Below are 14863 nucleotides of genomic sequence, written 5' to 3'. Positions count from 1 at the left end.
CATGGCTTTTGGTTTTTTCGTCATCTCCTTCCTATTCATACCATCGATAATCTTAAGAGTAGAGAGAGAAGGCACTGATTAGGACAGATTTCTGTTGCAGGGGTTTCTAGATAGATCTTTTGATTCTTATGTTGGGTTTAGGCTCCTCCGATGTGTCAAAGGAATTGGTGGGATTTCAATACCCCATTGGGTCCCTGGAAATCAATGTCTAGGAGATGTATGTTTTGTAATTGTAGTTCGGAACGTGCTTTGGTAACCTAAATTTTGATGCAATTCCTGTACACCTACAGAAGTATTTTTTCTTTACCAAAAAGCACATTTGACCGACCTTTCAAGCTTACTCATACGACATGTAACCAACAAAAAACCTTTTTAGAAAATACCCCCAATAACAAAGTTATAGTTTTTAAGATCAAATTGCCAGCTCTCTCTTCTAAAACCGACAATTTGACTTTTCCCAGCCCACAAAAAGTCTGTCTGCAAATAAGTCGTTCGACAATATCCCAAAGCGGTTTGGCATGGACAAGAACGGTCTGACAATAGGCCCGTGCGGTTTGACATTGACAAAGAACGGTTTAACAATAGGCCCAAGCAGTCCGGTAATAGGCCTATGTGGTCCGATCAATACGGTCCAACAATAGGTCCAAATTGTGGTACGATAATATTAAAGAGGAGTCCAACACTGTTTTTAGTTTAACGGGTGACTGTCTGGCAGTCCATGCGCCTTTTGGCCAAAAATAATTTTTTATGTAGAGAAAAGGATATTTTCATCTAAAAAATATGCTTTTTTTTTATTTGGGGTAGTATTGGCTCCAAAAAATATTTTGAGGTAAAAAGTGGAAAAAAAGTGGGGTAAGCTGCAGAGGAAGCTTATTCTTGGTGTTTGTAAATCTTTATTTTTTTGTGAACTTGCAATGCAAACAAGAGAAATTGGCTTGTCCATGGAGTTGCATATGATTGGAATACATACTATTCAGCCCTAGAAAAATACCATTTTCAGCAAGGTTAGAGAGACAGAGAAAGTGCATGCTAGAGAAAGAGCACTTGAAGAGAGTAAACACGACTAAAGTGGGAGTTGAGAGAGAGGGCACAGCCAAAAAAAACTGAGGGAGTTGAGAGATGGGGCGCAAAAAAAAAAAAAAAAAATTTAAGGGGGAGAAAGAAGGGCGTTTGCAGTCCAATCCGGAATATATTAGATGAAGTTTCCTCTAATTTATACTTTAAAGTTTAAACTATGTTAATTAAAACTCCGTAGAAACGAGTAGTGCCTGTCAAATTTTATTGTATATGAGAATATGACTTTCCAAAAATAGAATTTTTCTCGCACACACTCGGCAGGTTTGATTTCAGATCTCGTAAAAACCATAAAGAAATTAGGACAAACTGAAAAGCACAAAAAGAATGAAACTAAACTAATTTCTTATAGAAAAAGACTTGAAACTTGGTGCCTTCAATCCAGACACCTAGAATTGATAGCTTAGATTAGATTAGCAATTGAAGCGTCTTCATCCTCGGAAGAGATTTGCTTGAAGTAAAGAAGCTTTCTTGGGCTTTGAAGGTAATTTTGACATTGGGCATGCTCTTCATAGGGTTTCTAGAATTTGAAGGCTAAAGAAAGTTGAGGATCATAATTCTAGGGTTTCTATAGGTCTCCAGGGTCTCAAAGTCTATGTGAATATGCCTTGAAAACAAACTTGAAGGGTGTATTTATATGGGATTGTATACAATAAGACCATTTACCTTTTGTATAGGAAGGTCACAATTACTTGCAACTATTCGATTTTGATAGCTTGGGTGTATCACAAAGTTTAAGAAAATTTCTTTTGAATTTTGAACATGGTCAATGAAATAAATGCAACCACCCAATTTCATATCCAATAGTCAAGATTAATTGTGACCACTTTGTACTAAAGATAAATGATTTCATTATATACTTTCTCTATTTATATAGCCCAAAATCGTACTGGCGTAAGGATTGGCTCTCCAAAAATATCTAAAGCCAAAAGAATGCAACGATGTGAGTGTTCGTAGTGGCACGCGATGAATTTTGCATTGCTAAGCCCTACCATAGATAGCTCTAGATGATGTATAACATCTTGCTGAGTCTGACACACTGGTGGTTTTATTTGATTTTAACACTCTAAACGAGTTGTGATTCAAGGTTTTTTTGCCTTTCTAGAAACTTATCTTTTTATTTTTGATAAGTCGGAATAGATTAAGACAAGTTTAAATAGATGTGGAGAGATTTGGAGTGATTGAGGCTTAGATCTGGATAGATTAGAATAAGTTTGGCAATCTAATGGTTTTAGGATAGGTTTGAATATACGGAAAATTATAAAAACCCCTCAAAACTGGATTTTTTATACACTTTACCCATACCTAACTTTTCCTAACAATTTTTTACAAAAAAAAAAAAAAATCATATTTTCTAGCAAATACCCCCTATACAAAAAGTTATTTTTTTGACGAAAATACCTTTCCCTCATGTAACAAATCATTTTCTAATCCCAATAAAAAGAAACGTCAAATCGCACTTGTACAACACTGGACTGCTTACTTTCAAAACACGGGACCGCCACTTCAAAACACTGGACTGCCCCTTCAAAATGCTAGACCGCCATATCAAAACGCCAGACTGCCCCTTCAAAATGCCAGACTGCAACTTCAAAATGCCGGACCGCCCATTCTAGTAAAAAATAATCGCCAGACCGTCATCATGAAATGCCTGACCACCACAATGAAACACCGGACCACCACCATGAAACGCCGGACCGGCCATTCTAGCAAAAATAATCGTCAGACCGCCTATTCAAAATGTTGGACCGCCCTCTCCAACAAAAATAATTTGTTATGTGAGGGAAGGGTATTTTTTTCCAAAACAAAATGAACTTTTGTGGGGGGTATTTGCTAGGAAATGTTATGTGGGGGTAAAGTGCATAAAAAGGCCATTTTAGAGGGGTTTTGAAATTTTCCCTTGAATAAATTAGGATAAATTTGATTCTTTTAAGACTTCTAAGGATTTTATAGAAAGTGTGGGCTAGATTTAAGGGTTTTAGAATAGGGCAAGCTTTCTATGCTTCTCTTACAGCATAAAACTTATATACTTCTCCTATCCAACCATCCATTCTAAATGGAGGGTTAAGATTGCCCCAATCACAATGTCAGGTTTCTACACTATTTTATTTTTAATTTTTTTTATATAAACTCTTTTGACACCAAATTTTGGACGTTCAATCCACTATAAACTTGCACTAGAGAAAAATATTTAAAAAATATTTTTAATAAAATAAAATGACCAAAATACCCCTAAAAATTTCAAGGGCTATTTTGGTCATTATATTTTATCAAAAAATTATTTTTAATATTTTTTTTATAGGAGTCCCCCCAATGAGAAGATGGCATGTACCAAATTTTGCATTCATACAATTTGTATACAATAAAATAAAAATAAAATACTTTGAAACGTCGGATCTAAGATCAAACGGTGAGGGGCTCTCTTGATCAAAATTGGACGGTTGGATGGTAGGGAAAGCACAGATCTCCTATGCTATAGGGGAAGTAAAAAAACCTTTCCCTTTAGAATATGTTTGGATAAATTATGTTAAATCTGATTGCTTTAGGACTTCTAAGGACTTTATAGAGATTATAGACTACGTACTATGGTATACCAAGCTTCATTAAACTAGTGCGGTCCCTAATGGTTCAGGCTACGGGTTTTTGAGAATTTCTTAACAAAAATTCAGGGGGTGTCTATAAAAGGGAAATATTAGATGGAGGAATTAAAGAGAGAAATGTGTTAGATAGAAAGTGCATTGTTAGAGAGCGAGGAGGGAGTGAGAGAGAAGTTCAAGAGTAAGAGAAAGAGAGAGTTAGCGAGTGAAAGAGCATAAATAGAAAGAGGAGTTATAGAGAAAGGGCATAACTACATAGAGAAAGGAACTCGAGGGCTTAGCTAGGTAGAGAGAATGAGTTAAAAGAGAAAGGGCAATGTTAGAGAGAGAGAGAGAGAGAGAGAGAGAGAGAGAGAGAGGAGTTAGAGAAAGGACCCGATTAAAGAGAATTACCCTGATGACTGTGGCGAGATTTACAAGAATATAAATAAACATAAATAAATAATACAATTAAAAAATCATATTTTTTTTCACTTGAAAAAGAATGAAATTGACAAATCTAGGTTTTACAAATAGATGAGCCAAGTGATGGCAATATAAAACAGGTTTCAATGCATATGTTATAAAAATTTAATTGTCTTTTGATATTTGTATTTGTATCTCCCATGAGATTCATTTTTAAGATTTGGATCAATTCTTTTTAGGGCTCCAAGGTCTTCATACTTTTGAGGTGTTTGGCAGAATTACATTCTCCCTTTGTAGCCCTCAAAATTGGGAGGCTTGGAAACTTTGAGCAAATGAAAATTGGTGATATGGAAATCGGGAACTCCTTTTTATTATTTCATCTAGGTTGCCTGATGTAGGTAGTTTTTCTTGTTTGGAAACCTGAACAGTTGAAACCACATGTATTAATTGTTTGAGCACATGACCACTTATACGTACCAACATCTCCTACTTGGCTATGAGGGCCTGATACATTAAAATATTGTTCATATCACTTAGTGGGTTTAACATTTATGAGCATATCCTTGTCATGAGGTTTTTTATGTTAATGCGGTTATGCATCTCAAAACATAAAAAAAATCTAAAGTCATGTCATGGTTTTTTCACGCTAATACGGTCTTTCTTCTCATGACCAAGATATCAAAGAAAAAAAATATATCCCATTTGGGAGTTCTTGACTTAGATCTTTCTAAGTCCCTTCAAAGCTACATGCTTTGATAATATTTCTGAACTTAATCCATTTTTTAAAGGTTTGCAATCATATCTGAAGATGGCAAATAGCTTACAGTTATTTCATTCTTTCCAATAATATCATAAATATAATGATATTCAATTTCAATGTGCTTACCCTTGAAACTATAAGCTCCATTTCTAATTGATGAGATAGCAGCCTGATTATCACAAAAAAAATTTAACAATTCATTGACTATATCCAGCTTCAAATCATTTATGAGGTGTTTAATCTAGACGGCATAAGTTGTAGCAATGCTACAAACAATATACTCGGCTTCCATAATATACCGAGCTACACAACTTTGTTTCTTGCTAGACCAAAAAAACACATCCACCTCCAAAGATGAATACAAGTCCTGATGTTGATTTTCTATCATTTGGATCTCCTGCAAAGTCCACATAAGAGTACTAAGTAACTTCTAAATTATCAGCTTGGAAACACAACTTGTAATTTTAGTTTTTTGAATTAATATGAGTATTCTTTTACCGCTTGCCTATGAGTCATCCCAAGATTACTTTGAAATCTACTCACAATACCATATGCATGACTCAAATCAAGTATTGTACACAACATGACATAATTTATGCATCCTACAGCTTGAGCATATGAAATTCTTTCTATTTTAGCTTTGTCACTATTATTTAATGGATACATTTTCTTTGACAATTTTAAGCCTTTACAAATTGGTGTATATATGAGCTAACAATTTTTCATCTTAAATCTCAGTAAAATATTTTCTAAATAATTTTATTGAGATAAACATATAAGTCTTGAACTTCTATCTCTTGTTATCTTATTGTCCAATACATATGAGGCTTCTCCCATATCTTTCATCCCAAAATGGGAACTTAGCCATGATTTGGTATAGTTAATTATATCAATATCATCACCATCTATCAAAATGTCATCTACATATAGTGACATTATAACAAAATTGCTCACATTATTCAAGACATATATACAATGGTCTAACCTATGGGCTACATAACCAATTTCAGTGATTGCATTATTTGTACCACTGACTAGATGATTGCTTTAGACCATATAAAGATTTTTTAAGTTTATATACTTTGTCTTCTTGACTTTTAATTACATATTCTTCTGGTTGTTTCATGTATGTATCTTCTTTTAATTATTCATTTAAGAAAGTTGTTTTGACATCCGTTTGAAATAATTCTAGATCATAATATGCAACTAATGTTAGGATGATCCTAATAGATGAAAATTTTGCTACTGGAGAATAAGTCTCTCTATATGATCTATGCCCTCCCTTGGGTGAATCCTTTTGCTACCATACTAGTTTTATATTTATCAATAGATCCATTTGCATTAAGTTTTTTTTTTAAGACCCATTTGTAACCAATGGCTTTTCTGTATTTAGGGAGGTCAACCAACTCCCAAACTTAATTTCTTTTAATAGAGTCAAGTTCTTCATCGATGACTTGAGTTCACTCAGCTAAGCCATGTGAGCTAATAGCTTCAATGTAGGTTCAAGGTTCATCTATTGAATCCTCACTCATTGAAGAATAATTATCTTCATTTATAACATAAAATTATTCTAAAGTCGTAGGTGGAGCTCTAGTTCTTTTAGGCATATCTGGTATATTTGATTCAATTGAATCATTCTCACCAATTGTAGAGGGAGACTGAGAAATAGGGTCTTGAAGACCCTTATCTTTATCAATTTCGTATAAGTCAATATGCTTACTTAAAATATTTTCATCATCTATATTGTCTAAGAACTGAGCATCACGACTTTCTATTAATGATCTAGTATCCTGGTTATAGAATCTATAGCCCTTAGAGTTTTCTGAATAACTTATAAAATAGCATTTTATAGTTTTACCTGTCCATAATTCATATGGGATCAAGTCTATAGATTTAGTTGGAACACGATTAATAATATACATTGCAGTGTTGAGAGCCTCACCCCAAAAAATAAGTGGTACGTCTGAATGACTCATTATAGAGCTAATCATGCCCATTAGAGCTATATTTCTTCTTTCGGTTACACCATTTTGTTGTGGTGTATATGACATAGTTGTTTGGTAAATTATATCATGCTCCTTACAAAATTCAGTAAATAATGTGTAGCAATATTCACCTCCCCTATCAGTTCGAAGAAATTACAACATGCTCCCAAGAAGGAGGGAGTCTGTTAATGATAATGGACACTTGCATGTAATCACATACTGAATTCCAGCTGCAGCAAGGTCCTTTACGAGCATTGTCATTTTATTAACATGCTCGGTCATTGAGTCCAATTCTTTCATTTTGCAATAATTATATTTTTTTAATAACAATTGCACATGGGTCTCATAAGTGGTCTCATACTTTTCAGATAGGGCACCCTGTGGTGAGTTCCTCAAAGACTTTAATTAAATCATCTTCCATAAAACTCAACATAGTAGTCGTAGCTACTTTGTCATCTTCTAATTATTTGTCAAGTTGTATTCTAGCTTAACCATTGGCATTACGCTCTAAAATTGGTAGTTTTGTATCTAGAATATAATCTATTTTATCTTGGAATAGAATATATCTAATTTTCTTTTCCACATAGAAAATTTGGCTAGCCTAGATGCCATTTTAATTTTTTGAAAAATGCCTAAAAGCTAAATTTTTTTTTAATTGTGTTTAAGACAAAAGTTATCTGCTAGTCAAATCAATACATTGCTGACTTTGTATGGCAGTGACTTCAATGAAGAATTCTCTCAAAAGGTTCATGTTCACATTGTTGTGATGCAAGAACATCAAAAGGTAAGGCAACAAACTACTTTATGTTAATTCTTGCACAAGACTAATTTTCATAAATATATGAATATGTTTTAATTCTAGAGAGAGAGAGTCTACAATAGTATTTGATATTCTCAACAAAAAATATGGCATAATATAATCACAAAAATTGAGTTCACTAATCAAGATCATGAAATTTTCTCGCTTAGAGAGACCAAAGCATATGATAATCATGCTAAGCAATGCCAATTATTATGCAAATAGAATATGTAGAAAAAACCATAAATCATAGTCGAAGCATATAAAAAAAATGTAGTAGCAAAAAATAAATTATTGGCTACAATTGTATGTCTCTTTGTCTCTCTCTCTAAAATTTCAACAATGCTTTTATCTCTAGCTCTAAAATTACAATAGCAGCTCTCTCTCTCTCTCTCTCACAGCAATTGTTATCTTTACTTGGAAATATTTCAATAGATAGGGTAGATGCGTGTGTACATAAGAGTGCTGGTGTCAACGGACCATGAAAGAGAAAAAGGAGAATGGAGCTAAAAATTTCAGATTGTTAAAATTAATGTTTGAAAAAATTTACAACAAGATATACGGGAATGACAAAGCACAATATTAAGGTTACTGTAAATTAAACTCAAAAAAAATAAGATATAAACACCAATGAAAGATACAACCCGCTTTATTACCAATGTTGGACTTTTAATGGGAAGAGATAAAAAAAAACACCAAACTTCCAAGATTAATGGCAGTATCGTGAGATTAGGGATCACAAAGATTAGGCTTTACCAGAACAACTGAGAACTCAAAAATAACTCTCTGTGTACATCTCTCTATGACCATAAAAACCCTAGTTATAGAGAGATAGAAGAGGTCATTCTTCAATGTTCGGCTTCCTCCTAGAATCTCTCAGAAACGTTGCTCTCTAATCCTGAGAGATGGATAGTTATCTCTAAGAAGCCTTTTAAGTGATAAATATTAAAATATTAAGATAAATAATAAGAGAAAAAAATATGGGATATGTAAAGCACCATGGCTACTCACACATACCAACACTTTTATAGGTAAGAAGCAAGGAATAAGAATGGGCTTTAGGTTATTTCTATAGAACTTCCCCAAAGGTGCCCAAATGGGGGGTTCCAGGCTTGAGTTGCAAAGAAAAAGCCCTGTTTTGGCCTCAAATGTGAAGGATTAGATCCATTATTTTTGGGTTTTTATCGCAAAAGGGCTCAGATCTAAGGGGAAAAAATCCCTAGTTTTGGTCATGCTTTGAAGCAATGGAGGCCAGTGTTAGTTTGGTTGCAGGCTCTCACAATATCATATGGTTTAAGTAGCTCCATTGAAATATAGTAAGACCAACCAGCATATGGCTATCAGCATTGCATAAGACCAAAAAGGAAACCTTACAAACAGAGAAGAAAACAAAGAGTGGACATAAGCATTTTGAAATAAGATCTCAAGTATGTTGTAGGGGAAAAAGATTATGAGAATTTCACTATCAGTAATCAATAACATTTTCAATCAATCTCTCTCTCACTTCTTGTCTCTCATCCACACCCACACTCACAAAGGGAAAACATTTCATTTGCCCAAGAGAAGACCGCAGAGCATGCCCCCCCCCCCCCCCCCCCCTTTTTTGGAGATGTTATAAGAATTATTTTAGCCTCATAATTCAACACACTCTCTTGAAACTTGTTGAAAAGCCCATTGAAAAAAAAAAAGTTCTAAAAGGAGCCCAGTTGAAGTGGTTTTGTTGAATTCAGTGGGCGCAAGCCATCCATTTCTTGGTAGGCTACATCCAGCTTTTAAAAACGCAAAATGAAATCTTTTTATCGCAGGGGGGCTCATATTTGAGGGGAAAGAACCCTAGTTTTGGTCAAGCTTTAAAGGAGTGCTGGTTTGGTTGCAGGTTCTCAAAATAGGAATGAGTTGGTGGTCATAAGACGTGAAGGCGAATCTGGAGTAAGTTCCGGGTTTTGGTTGATGGAGGCCTTGCGATTGAGTCGAATTGGGGTTTTGTGCACCCTCAAGAGTGATAGGGAGAGAAGAGAGAGAGATATCTATCGGGAAGAAAGAGAAGAGGGAGGGGGCTTGCACGTTGAAAGCCAAAAGCTGTCCGGTATTTCAAGCACTAGACAACATATTTACCAAAATTTAAATGGATGCCCCCTGTCCAGTGTTTGCATTATCGGACACAGGGGCAACTTAGGAAAAAAATTGCCACGGGAGGAGGTGTTGTGCTTGTAATTTTGAGCAATGAGTGCCCATTTGGTAATTGACCAATGCCCCCCCCAAATACGGTCTGAATGTAATTTGCTATTACACAATTCATCATTTAGCAACTTAAACTTATCTTCTAAATGATATTTTTTTGTTATACCCATTTATGACATTGTTTACATAATAAACATCTCGTATCTTAAATTATTGTTCAAATTAATAAATTGTTTTTCTCTCTCTATTTATGTGTGTCTTCCCTATTAGTCTCTTTGGTGGTTTTCTTTTGATGGTTTTTTCTTTTCCTTTTCAGAACTAATATTCTCAACTCAAATAACTTTGACAAATATTGATTTGGAATGTTGTCATCCGCTATCAGTCAAACCAACTTATTCTCATATGTAGTCATCAACAATATGAATATATAAAATCATCCACATTGTCATGTTAGAAAAGGTAAAATTTAATTTTGGGGCTCATCCCTATGGAATGTGGTGACAAAAAAAAAATCAAAGTTAATCCCATAAAGTCATAGATAATCATCCACAAAATTTTGAAAAGAAAGTCAAGACTATCGACAAACCCACGAAATTAAGATAAAAATTGATCCTTCATTATAGTGTCATGCTACCCTTGTGTACCTAAGTTGGGAAAGTGTCAACCATTATTCTCCTTATATGTGTTACTGAAGGTCACCATTCTCCCTCGACATAAATTATGAATCCACCAGGCATTGGTGCTATATTCCACAATTCTCTAGTCACCATTGCACCATTTAATAGTATTTAGTGAGTCTCTTATTGAAAGTACGCATAAAAAGTTTGTTTGTTGATGAGCTGATGTGATACATACACGGTCAAAATTGGAGAACTTTTCTTTAAGGAAAAAGTTTATATAAGGATGCAACTTTATAATGTAGGACTACAAATGCACCCCAAAAATCCATTGGAAATATAGTTTTAATGTTGAAAAACCGTTTTGATTGATCATCTCGACATCAAGATACATGACCATGAAAAATAAAAAGATTTTAAGACCTAGAAATAGTGCATTTTACAATATATTATCTATACCGTCCATTTTCAAGATTTTCATATGTTTATCTACTTGATTTTAACCATTTTTAAATTTATAATTTTATAATTAGATATAAAAATAAATTTTGAAATAATCTTAAGAACATTTTACATCAAAATTATATACCATGATAAAATTTGAAGGTGCACCTTGCCTCTACAGCTAGGGATGCATCCCTATGCCAACTACACCCTTTCTTTAAATCCTCACGCCACTCTCGAACCGAATACCTTTTCAACTTTTCTCCCAAAACCCATATCTCTTATTTATTACGCTTTAACTGATCCTAATCCTATTAGAAATCTAGGTATACCCTCATGTTTATCCCAATAACAAAAGAACTTCATTTATGTGAACCCTCATTCTCTTCTCTTATCTAATAGAATTCATAATAACAAATAGAAACTTAACTTAGCAATGCTTTTAGTTTTAATACCCCCTTCATAGCTGAGTTGTCTTGGTATCGTTCATGCTCATGGCTCGGTTGAATTTTATTATCTTCTCTTCTTTCATAGCATGTTCCCACTTTGAAATGTCTATTACTCCTTTAAAACTTTCTGGTTCATAGTCATATATGGCATGCATCATGTATGCATATTGCATATTATAGTCATGATAACATCGAGACTTTTTAACTTGAAACATGTGCCTTTCAAGATATGCTTGATCCGTTCTTGAGTCTGAGAACTTGAGGGGGCGATTTCTTTCCTTTTTACTAGTGTGGGAGTTGATGGCTTTAAGGGGATTTTGGATCTTCATTGGGTGGTAAAGACTCATCTCCTTCTTCAACTTCTTGTACCACTTGATACCATTGTGCATGTTCATCAAACTTCACATCTCTGCTTTTGTGGTTATGGTAGGTTACTGAATCTATGCATGCTTTTATTTTTGATGAATAACCAATGAAGATATACTTTATAGCTTTGCCATCAAGTTCATCATGATCCTCATCACCACATTTAACAAAGTCTATAGACCTAAAATACGCAGATGTGTGATTTTTTTTGCAAAGTAGCCGATATGACACCTTCATTCCATCTCTTAGAAGCATGTGACTGATCAAGTACATAACAATGTGTCTTTCTTCACCCCAAAAAGCATATTCTTTCAAGATTCTTTCCACTCATCATTGCATGAGCACCTTCCACAACATGTTGATTTTTCCTTTCAACAATCTCATTTTGTTGAAGTGTCTCAACACATCTCAAATACCTCCTAATCTCATTCTTTTTCAGGAATCCCCAAATTACTTTAGCACAAGCTCTCCACCAATACTTGTCTTAAATTTCTTCATTCTTGTATTGAGCTCATTCTCAACAAGCATTTGGAATTATTTAGAGTACCCAGATACTTCAGATTTTTTTCACATAAAATAAATCTATATGTACCTCGAATAATCAATTACTAAAAGTGACATAGTACATCATGCATTTGAGAGATTCAACTCGATATGGACTTAGCACAACATTGTGGATGATCTCCACTGGATATCATGCTATGGTGGATGAATAAGTGCTTTGTAGCCTTTACAAATACACATCTTCCCAAATGTGATTTCTATTAAATTGTGTTGTAGGTATCCCAGTAACTAACTTCTTCCTTGATATATCTTTTAGCTTGGGAGATTACAATGTCCAATTCTCATGTTGCATAAGTTTATAATATCAATGGAGGAAGTCTTCTTCATCCATGGTTATAACAAATAAATAACTAACTTCCTTTTCATAGGTGATAGTCAAATCACTATACTCATATGTTCTTTTAAATGTTAACGATATTATGGTAAAAAAAAATGAACTTTACTGGGAAGCAAGAAAGTGATCTCTATATAAAAGGCCTAAATAATACATAATATTCATCCTTTCGAGGGTCACCCATTTGACGATTATGGGAAGGGATCTCGAATATGGAGATGGGTCTCCAAAAGAGAGAGAGAGAGAGAGAGAGAGAGAGAGAGAGAGAGAGAGATGGCATTCAAGAGAAAAACAGTATTCTCATGAGTTTTAAGTTGGTTAAACTTTTACTTTTAGAGAGAGAAAGTTTCTTGGTTGTTCTCAATGTCACCTTTCCTGTAGCAGTATTGAGGAGGAAAGAAGATATTGATGGACGATATTGCTCGATCGAGATAGCGAGTTTAAAAGGGAGTTACCAATGTTTAGAGATAAGTATATCTCTTGTAACCTATACCTGTAATATTCATTGAGATAATGGATTTCTACTTGTTGAGGTTGTGGATGTAGCCCTGCGAGGTGAACCACATAAATCTTGTGTTATTGTAGTATGATTATGTTTATTGTTTTATTTCTTGCACTCTATTATAGTTGTATTCATCTATTTTGCATTTAGCCAATCATTTACACGATCTCAGGTGGGATCCAGATATTTAATATTTTTGGTTTTGCAAGTGAGGGGTTCCTAAGAACCCTACAATTGACATCAGAGCATAAGGTGTGTGCGGGGCTGAGACCTGCATTGCCATTAACAAGCCCTTTGGAGTTTACTGTGATCACGTTCAGGCTTCGATTATGAGACTTATTGGTTTTTCTCCATAATCATCTAGTATGAGTTTAGATAACCATTTCAGCATAATGGTTTCTATTTCTATTTGAAATGTTGATAGATTTGGAAGCTGCTGTTCTTAGAAAAGTGCGGATACAATTATGAGTTCCTTGTAAAATAATACAAAAGTAGATGAATTTAATTGAATTTCTGATAGGGCATCTTAAATCATTCATACACAAAGTTTTCTTATCAATTGTTATATAAACACCGGCATTTTCATTTTCTCTCACATTCTAAATGCTAAGTTTTCTCCCCCTTTCTTGTAGTTTTTCTCCTTTATTTATGTACTCTTTCTTTTTTGTGGGTTTTTGGTGAAGCATAATGTGGGATTGTTTGATTGTTCCGTAATTCTTTATGTTAGTAATTGTTCTCTTGGTTTTGTCATTTCATGACTCAGTAAGCATTTTTAGAAGGGTGCAGTTGGCATATAGATGCATCCGTAGCTGTAGACGTAAGGTGCACCTTCAAATTTTATCATGGCATATAATTTTGATGTAAAATGTTCTTAGGATTATCTCAAAATCTATTTTTATATCTAATTATAAAATTTTAAATTTCAAAAATGGTTAAAATCAAGTAGATCTATAAATATATGAAAATCTTGAAAATGGACGGGGTAGATAATATGTTATAAAATGCACTATTTATGAGACTTAAAATCTTTTTATTTTTCATGGTCATACATCTCGATGTCGAGATGATCAATCAAAGGTTATTCAACATTAAAACTACCTTTTCCGATGGATTTTTGAGGTGCATTCGTAGTTCTACATTATAAGTTTGCATCCTTATATAAACTTTTTCTTTTTTAAAAAAAAAAAACTATTTTTCTCTTTCGGGCAACTTTTAGGAAGAGAGTAGTTTATACTATCTTTTTTAAGGGCTTCTAGAGAGAGAGAGAGAGAGAGAGAGAGTAATTTATTTATATAAGTTATGAAGTATAATTTGGGTTTTCATGCCTTAAATGACATGGTATTGCTCTTGATATGGATTCTTCTTGATTATGTTGTAGGCTGTCAAAGACGTGCTTTTGCGTTAATCTGGGTTTTCGTTTCTTGGCCATGTAATTAGTTGTTTTTTTTCCTTTTAAACATGTAAAAGTTGTTCTCTCACTTTCTGTATACATTTTTGATAGAATAGTGAGGATTTGTTTATATGTGATTTAAGATGCAGAGGAAATGAAAATTATGCCTTTGTAGAATATCTTAGATAAATTTTTTCATATGAGACCATTTTATTGTCAAAGTTGTGTTTGAAACTTTAATTTATTGAAACTTCCCTTGTGATATTGACTTGCAACTACTTGATTTGGAAAATTAATGAAAAACATGAATGCATTAGAAAATATAAGAAAATCTTTTGAAATGCAATATTTTAAAAATTAGAGCAAATTACATACGAACAATATTGAGGGGGGGGG

This window comes from Amborella trichopoda, chromosome 1 (genome assembly GCF_054954075.1).
Source record: "Amborella trichopoda isolate Santa Cruz 75 chromosome 1, AtrichopodaSantaCruz75HAP2 v2.0, whole genome shotgun sequence".
NCBI classification, from domain to species: domain Eukaryota; kingdom Viridiplantae; phylum Streptophyta; class Magnoliopsida; order Amborellales; family Amborellaceae; genus Amborella; species Amborella trichopoda.
The sequence above is the reverse complement of the archived record's forward strand: the minus strand, read 5'-3'. Positions refer to the sequence as shown.